This window comes from Salvia hispanica, chromosome 3 (assembly GCF_023119035.1).
Source record: "Salvia hispanica cultivar TCC Black 2014 chromosome 3, UniMelb_Shisp_WGS_1.0, whole genome shotgun sequence".
NCBI lineage: Eukaryota > Viridiplantae > Streptophyta > Magnoliopsida > Lamiales > Lamiaceae > Salvia > Salvia hispanica.
Genome location: NC_062967.1, coordinates 55,800,435 through 55,809,149, shown reverse-complemented (window position 1 = coordinate 55,809,149; position 8,715 = coordinate 55,800,435). Strand labels below are relative to the sequence as shown.

At 36.6% G+C, this 8,715-nt stretch overlaps 1 pseudogene; it reads left to right on the top strand.

Moving 5' to 3' along the window:
- Window positions 1–5,542: 5,542 nt before the first annotated feature.
- On the top strand, window positions 5,543–7,779 carry LOC125210570 (annotated as a pseudogene).
- The last annotated feature ends 936 nt before the right edge of the window (window positions 7,780–8,715 follow it).

Here is an 8,715-nt window from a genome sequence, read left to right as displayed (position 1 = left end):
TAAAAATACCTGCAAGTATACAAGGTAGATCTAGTATAGCTAAAGGTCAGTACCGGGATATCGAACACGGGGAATATAATTGCAACTGGCTATCATGTCCTAAACGTCAAATACTATTTAGAGAAACATAGATTTGAGTTTGAAACATATAAAACTAGAGATAACGTAAAACAATAAAAGCAAAGAAGATAGAATTAGGCAAATAGAGGAATTTCAAGGATAATGATTTCACTAACTCTTTAGTTATTCTAATTAGTTCTACGTTCATCCGACTCAAGTTTTACCACGATCTCTCCCTATCATGCATCAATACTCATGTCACAATTATTGTATGAACATATAAGATAAACCAATCAAAGCTATCACCGATCAAAGATTGACAATAATCAAGGTAACGGCCAATTAGTCGAACAAAAGTTCAAGAAAAATCAAGTGGAAACGAGTTCTGAACATTAAACATAAAAAGAACTACATAAAAGTCAAATACTATCAAACCTCAAAATTCTATTGTTTAGCAATCCATAGACAGATGAACTAAAACAATAATTAAAGTACGAGACATGAAATAAACAAACAAAACCCAAGAATGAATCTTGAAGTCTCCATGCTCCTCTTGCCTTGCTTCAATCTCCAAGAATGGTGATGGAATGATGGATGAAGGAATTAGGGTTGGAGAATGAAGGGGGAGCCATGAAGGCTCCCCTTTTGGGGCCTATGGAAGGGTTGAATTCTATGAATGAGGTTATGGGGTATATATGGGCTTGAGAAGGATTTAAATTTGGTAATAAGTTTCCTCCAAGCATTAGGAAAGATGTAAATTTCGTTCCCCATAGTAGAAGGAAAAGATTTGGCTTCACAAGGTAATATCTTCTTTCCTTCTTTAAATTTCCGTCTAGGCTGCAGCTGGCAGCTTTGCGCAACTTTGGTAGAACCGCTATAACTCTCTGCAAAGAACTCCAATTGAGGTGATTAATGGTGTGTAGAAAGCCCTGATCGGACTTCAGGATCACCGGCAAATTGAGTTTGAAACAGCTGTCGCGCGCCGCTTTTTTGTGGCGGGCTGCCGCACCTTGGCTGGTGGTCGCCGCGCGTAGTCCAGAAGCTTCTGACTCTTTGTGGCGGTCGCCACGCACTTCCCGGCGATCGTCGGGCGTATCTTTGTCTTCGCTAAGCTCCAGCGGTCGCCGGAAGTGTTGCGGCGGTCGCCGAAGAAGCTCCAGATTTTCTACTTCGCGTTTTTACTCCCTTTTTATGCTCAAATATGCACATTTCTCACAAAACATGTCAAAATACCAAAATAGATCAAATATGCAAATAATGGACATGTAATGCAACTTTGACATTAAAAACGGACCACAAAATGGTTTTAAAATAGTGCAAAATGCGAGCGTATCAGGCGGGCCGGACCCCAGGGAGCGGGCGGCCCAGGGACGCAACTGCGGCCCTAGGACCGTCCCAGGCCGTGACTCTCCTCCGTCTAACGCATGACCCGGGCCGGGACTCACGATTTGCGGCTAGGCCCCTTGCATTAATGATGCTCTAATAGTTCATCCCAATAACTTAAACAATATACGGGTACTAATCAAATTAATAATAGTATAAATACTGAAAATGACTAAATTCAAATATGTAAAATGAACAGGAGTATGACAGTGGTAAATGATGCTACATTGCTACACAAAAATCCAACAATATCATCGCTCTTCGTCCATGGCCCTTCTATCTCATTTTCTAATGGTACAATTTATCATCGAGAAATGGAAAAAAAAAAAAGTGAGAACCATACTAAAAAATAATTCCACAGTAAAAAAAAACGTGTATTTATAAAGAAAAGTTTTTCTAAACCTTTTAAATTCTATCCAAAATGAAAAGTCATCCTTTATCTATCCAATCAATGACCATTAAAATAAATACTACTATTAATTTATGATTTACTTAGTGAACATGAACCTACCATTTCAAATGAACAGCTATTCCTTAATGAAATTAGCTCATTTCGCAGACAACATATATAAATTAGGAGTAATGTCTGATTCAGAGAGACAGCCGTCAACCGCGGTGGGGTTTATTTTTTGATAATAGGGGTTAATTTTTCAAAATAAGAAATTGTTTTAATTTTTTTTTTCTAATTCTCATTCATTGTTCTTATTATTACCCTTCTAATGATTATAAATCCAACATACCCTTCAACCCAATTTATTTTCTTAATATTTCCCTTCTAATGATTATAAATCCAATATACCCTTCTACCCACTTTATCAAACATTTCACTCTATTCCTTTTGCCACATTCGTATGTATATATGTATATGCTGGCAGAGTTTCAACTTTTCAGTTATCACATTTAATTTAATAAACAATTTTTTTATTTAGATACACAATTTCCACTCACACGCAATTTAATGAGTATTGCTTACTTCTTTAATTCCATGAGCAATTGCTTTAATAAAAATGCATTCCTTGTATTGCATCATAAACTTTCCATTCTAACATAAATGCATTGCTTCTTTAATTTTAACTAGTATCTCCTCCGTGCTATGCACGGGAAATAGAAATATTTTTGTAATTTAGAATTTATATGTTTGATACTAATAACAATTTAATTAAATAGAAATGTTGGTATAATAATAAGTGTGAAAATAAAAAAATATATATAATAAACTAAATCACAATTAATAATTATAATTTCGATTTAGAGTAATATAAGTAAAATTTTAAACCCAATTATGCAGTTTAAGTTCAGAGCATGATTATAATATTTAAAATTATAGTAATATTAAAACAACAAAGACGCGTATTAAACATAAATATTTTGATATATACTACCTACTTACTACAAAAAGATATTCCATTCTAGCAATGCATAGTGCAATTCAATACCAAAACACCATCGATATGAAATTAGTACTCCTAATATACAATATATAATAATCATAAAAAATTACAATAGCGAACTATATATTAAATAAATAAATAAAATATAATCTACATTCATATTTCATCAAATTCAAAAATATAATTTATTAAATTAAACAAATAAATTTATTACATTAATCCAATATATCACATAAATCCACAAGCGCTTGTTACATCTATTATGTTTCATAATAAAAATAATATTTAAACTTTTCACCTAGACTCCACCTATCTCGACTACCCTTGATCTTCATCGGTCGTCTCCTGCACTTTTCTTGTCCTACTCTGGCACCATCTTCTCCATCAGCCAATGTGCCTCCACCACACGTAAGAATTTCAAATTAAAATCAACTATACATTGTATATTGCAATTTCAATAAATATTTATTATTGAAGGCTTAATCATACCGGAAAATATGTTTTCAATTGCCCTTGGAGATGCTCTTATCCATTGAAATAAATCACTTCTCATACTTTTTATTATCTACCAGAAAAAAATCTCCATTCATAGTCGTCAATCGCCGCCTTAGCTTATTATCTCCTCTTTCCCTACCCGCTCTCTCCCCGGAGCCCCCATACACAAATCAAGCACAAAGAAAGAAACACGCTTTTGATTAATAGAATTGGTTTTTAGAAATTTTCCGTGTCCATATACCAAACAATCTATTCCAATTTGTTTATGGAGACACCAAGTCAGAGAATTGTGCATAAGAAATTCATTCTCATTAATGTGTGATCTCGAGGCTGCTCACCAGAGAAGAGCAAAGAAGAGGAAAACAATGAGGAAAGTAATCAAAGCATGAGCAAACTCCGAGAATGAATTGGAAATCATTTCACATAGACAAAGAGGCAAAAACCTAACCTTCTCCCCGAATAATCTTTGAGCTACCAAATCGATTGCACTACATAAAAGTATTCAATGTAGTTTTTTCTTTTTCGTCAACATTAAATGAAAGAAAATACTTATAGAAAGATTTCATGTGCTCCACTACTCCACTGAACCAACTACATAGCAGTTATATATAATTACTAATAATTTATGTTATATATAATTACTAATAATTTATGATTATGAAGTCTTTATTTCATTTTATTTTATTATAATATTCATAATGGCAGTTTTGTAAATATCTCCAAAACTCCCCTTTTATATACTTATAGATGAGCAATTGTTTTTTATAATAATTTAATCATGATTGTTAATAAAATGAGTTTTCTCCTTTGCAACAACATAACGCTGAGTTTAAAGCAATTAAATTTCGTACCTTTGCAGTTTGCACCAATTTGACGAAGCAAGCTAGGGCGAAGAGCGGAAGTGGAGGTGGCGAAGGGTGGGGGGCGGCATGGAATGTTAGAATTTGAGAGAGCAAGTTGACTTCTTGGGTTCGAATTTGAGATGGGCTTCTGTTCCATATCGATATATTATGCGCCTCTGCATCTAGCATTGGACAGACCTCATACAAATCCGGAGGGAAAAGCGTTCCTAAAGTTATACCGTCCGTTATTTCATAAGTGACAAAAGGGCGAACCAAAACAAAATATTTTTTCTTACTAGGTGTGATCCGTTCTAGTCTGTGAGCGAAGCTCGTCTATTAATTTCAATCAGGGTACGTAGTAGCCTATTAAGGAGATAACCTTAACCCACTAGCTGTCAGAAGCCCATCTCCCAAGGCCCTCGTCTTAATATTATCATTACACATTACGATAGAATAAGTGGGTTGTTTTATCTTTAAAAGGAAATTGTTTTTTATACATAGAGAAGGCATCGTATCGCACAAATATTGTAATGACATGGTTATTTCTTTAAATATTAAAATAATCATTTAGGTTTGGCCATTTCTTTTGAATCATACAATAAATAATATCTTCTAATTGATATGAGTAAAATTTAACATTGATAAGGAAAATTGATCACTAAAATCATGAACTTTGGTTAAAATTTGAACACTTAAATATATACATGAATACTTTTTGCATTACCCATAAAACAAAATCAAAAAAATCATTTCATAATGCATTAAAAAAAATAACATAAATATTGTAATGACATGGTTATTTCTTTAAATATTAAAATAATCATTTATGTTTGGCCATTTCTTTTGATTCATACAATAAATAAAATATCTTCTAATTGATATGAGTAAAATTTAACATTTATAAGAAAAATTGATCACTAAAACCATGAAATTTGGGCAAAATTTGTACACTTGGATATATACATAGAAATATACTTTTTGCATTATCCCGTCAAAATTTGGACACTTATAAATTGATCACTAAAACCATGAACTATGGTCAAAATTTGGACACTTGGATATATACATAGAAATATACTTTTTGCATTACCCCGCTAAAATTTGGACACTTGGATATATACATAGAAATATACTTTTTGCATTACCCACAAAACAAAATCAAAAAAATCATTTCATAATGTATTTAAAATGTTATGTCAGTCACACTCTGTAAATTCTACAGCATTAATAGAGAGATGGGTAGTGGGAATACTATTATGAATTATACGGGGGAGCTGTAATGTTATACGAGTAAGCTGGCACAATGTCAAGTTATACATTCCCACTCGGATAAAAATCTCGTTTTTTATTAGTTGTTCTATTAAAAATTAAATGTTTCTTGAAATAGAACAACTCCAACAGACTCTGTCTTTGCTTCAACAGACTCACGCCCTTTTGATTGTAAACGGAGAATCGGTGGACCCTTTATTGAACAGCAAGTTAATCGGTTTGTACGGTTTATTTGGGCAGGTAAGGACTGCCCGCCAGTTGTTTGATGGAATTCCTGACCCGGATATCGCTTCATGTAAAGTGATGATAAGATGGTATTTTATGAATAATTCATACAAAGAGGTCATTGCATTCTATAAGTTTATGCAGAGGAGATTCTTTGTTGTTGATAACATTGTGTTCTCGATTGTGTTGAAGGCGTGTAGTGAGCTGAGTGATTTTGGTGAAGGGAGGAAGCTGCACTGTTACGTAGGGTTTTTGAAAGGATTTGGGACAGGAATGTGGTGTGTTGGACATCAATGATTGTGGGCTTCGTGCAGAATAATTGCTAGAGAGAAGGCTTGCTACTGTTTAACCGAATGAGGGATTGCTCGGTGGAAGCAAATGCTTACACTTTAGGAATTATAGTGACAGCTTGTGCGAGATTAGGGGCTTTGCACCAAGGCAAATGGGTGCATGGAAATGTGATTAAAAATGGGATCTTGGTGACTTCCTACTTATTTACTTCCCTTCTCGATATGTATGTGAAATATGGGGCTGTCAAGGATGCTCGTGTCGTCCTTGATGAGATTTGTGTCATTGATGTTATTTCGTGGACAACAATGATCACGGGATATGCCCAAAACGGGGTCGCTGATGAAGCCTTGCATTTGTTCACCAACAAGAAATGGGGAGATGTTCGTCCTAATTCGGTTACCTTATCGAGTGTGCTATCAGCTTGTGCACAGGCAGGCAATGTCTCGTTGGGTTCATCAGTTCATGGTTTAGGGGTCAAACTAGGACAAGATGATTTATATGTCATGAATGCTCTAGTTGACATGTATGCAAAGTGTCGTAGGATAAAGGATGCTGTTAGTCTGTTTGAGTCTATGGTAGAAAAGGATGTCGTTTCTTGGAACTCAATTGTTAGTGGTTATTCTCACAACGGGTATATGAAGCCCTGAGGTTGTACAATCAGATGAGAACAGATTGCTTTAGGCCTGATCCAGTAACCGTGGTGGCAGTCTTATCTGCTTCGGCTAGCTTTGGAGAGATCAGATTTGGCTCTTGATACATGCTTACTCGATAAAAGAAGGCTTCTTGGCATTCAACAACGTCTATGTTGGCACTGCACTTCTAAATCTGTATGCCAAATGTGGCGATGCAGAGTCTGCTCGCACTGTCTTTGACGAGATGGTGGAGAGGAACACAGTCACATGGAGCGCCATGATCACAGAGGGCTGGAGTTACTTTGATCAAATGTGTCGCGTATACAACTTTATTCCCTCCACACGACATGTATGCATGGGGGATTTGTTGGCCCGGTTTGGGAACCTAGAGGAAGCTTGGGAGTTCATTGAGGGAATGCCGGTGCAGCCTGATTGCACGATTCTCGGATCTTTTCTTCACGGATGCAGTATCCATGAAAGGTTTGATCTTGGGGACTTGGCTGTGAGAAAGATGATTGAGCTTTATCCAGACGATGCAGGGCATTATATGCTTGTGGCGAACTTAGATGCTTCAAGAGGAAGATGGGATCGGGTGAGTCAATATAGAGCTGTGATGAAGAGAAGGGGATTGAGGAAGGAGGTCGGATTGCTCGTATCGACTCAAATAAGGATCAGAGGGTGGCATCGTTTGGTAAATTATACAGTAGGGTTTATACAAGGAAAGTGGATCAGTTTATGCTCAAGTTGAGGTGATGTTAAAGAACATGAATCAACTACACATTTGTATTCGTTTATTTATCTCTTTCGGTCTCTGGAAGAAGATGTGTTTCATCATCTAATATCTGTTGCATTGTTTGGATAATTTTATCAAATTATCTAAAATGGCCAATACTAGTCAATCAGCATGCACCAAAATATTAGGGGAAATGTGGATTTATTCATTTCTTGGAGTACAAATGCACAAGTGTTGATTGTTTCTGTACTTCTTGTATTACGATTTCATGCAATTCTTTCTAGGATTTGTTGCGGTATAGGGTGTTGAAAAATAACTTAGTTTGGTATGTTGCTTAAGCAAATAATTGAAGCTGTGATAATGGAGCATTATGTATGGGCTTAAGTGTGTGTAGAACATTTAGTTCTGATGCTGTACTACTTTTGCATAAAATAGTTGTATCCCAGTTTGAAACCCATATGCTACACAATCTTATATGATTTAATATAGCTTGCTTCATAGCTGTGACAGAGTTCTAGCGAGTTAGATTCACTTAGTAGACGCTACAGTTAGCTTCCCTTAAAACGGTACTGTTAATTGAGAGTGAGGACTTTTCAAGGGTCTCAGGAGCTTTATGGAGTTACGTGTTAGGATTGACAACCCTAATCTTGTAATCAACGTTTGCATCGCATGAGCATAAGCTAGGTGACTCGTCCTTTCAAAGTATAAACTGTGCTAGGTTATTGTAGTTGGAATTTGTATAACCATAACTGTGAACGTACATCCATTGAATTCTCTTATCTCTCATATTTTATCTTTGTGATTTAATTGCATTTAGTTGTTTGATTGCTTTTAAATTGTTTTACTTTAAAAAACCCAAAACTTCTCTTGTTTCTCTAGATAGTATTTGACGCTTAGTACATAATAGTCAGTTGCAATTATATTCCCCGTGTTCGATATCCCGGTACTGACCGTTAGCTATACTAGATCTACCCTGTACACTTGCAGGTATTTTTAGTGCTAATAAAAAGTGCATCAGAACGCACGAGATGTGCGATTCATTGGCGCAAGCGCCGACGAATCGCACAATATGCAATCAGAAGAGGGATGTCAAATTGAGTGGGAGCTTGGGAGGCGATCAACCGGTGACGCGCAGACGAGCGTGGGCTCGTGCACGCCGCCAGTGAAGACCTCCGGTCCCGGAGCAGCCTCGTGAACGTCGATTAGTGGGAGCAAACGACGCGATCCAACGGCGACATGAATACGAGCATGGGCTCGTCCGTGCCGCCGCAGAGACCGCGACAGGTTCTTGCTCAGCCACGCCGGTCACCGACGCTGGTGGAGGGAGGCGGAGCTCGCTGCTCGTCCGAGAGCAGCGGCTGTCTTCTCCGCCGGAGACAACCCTAACCCTAAAA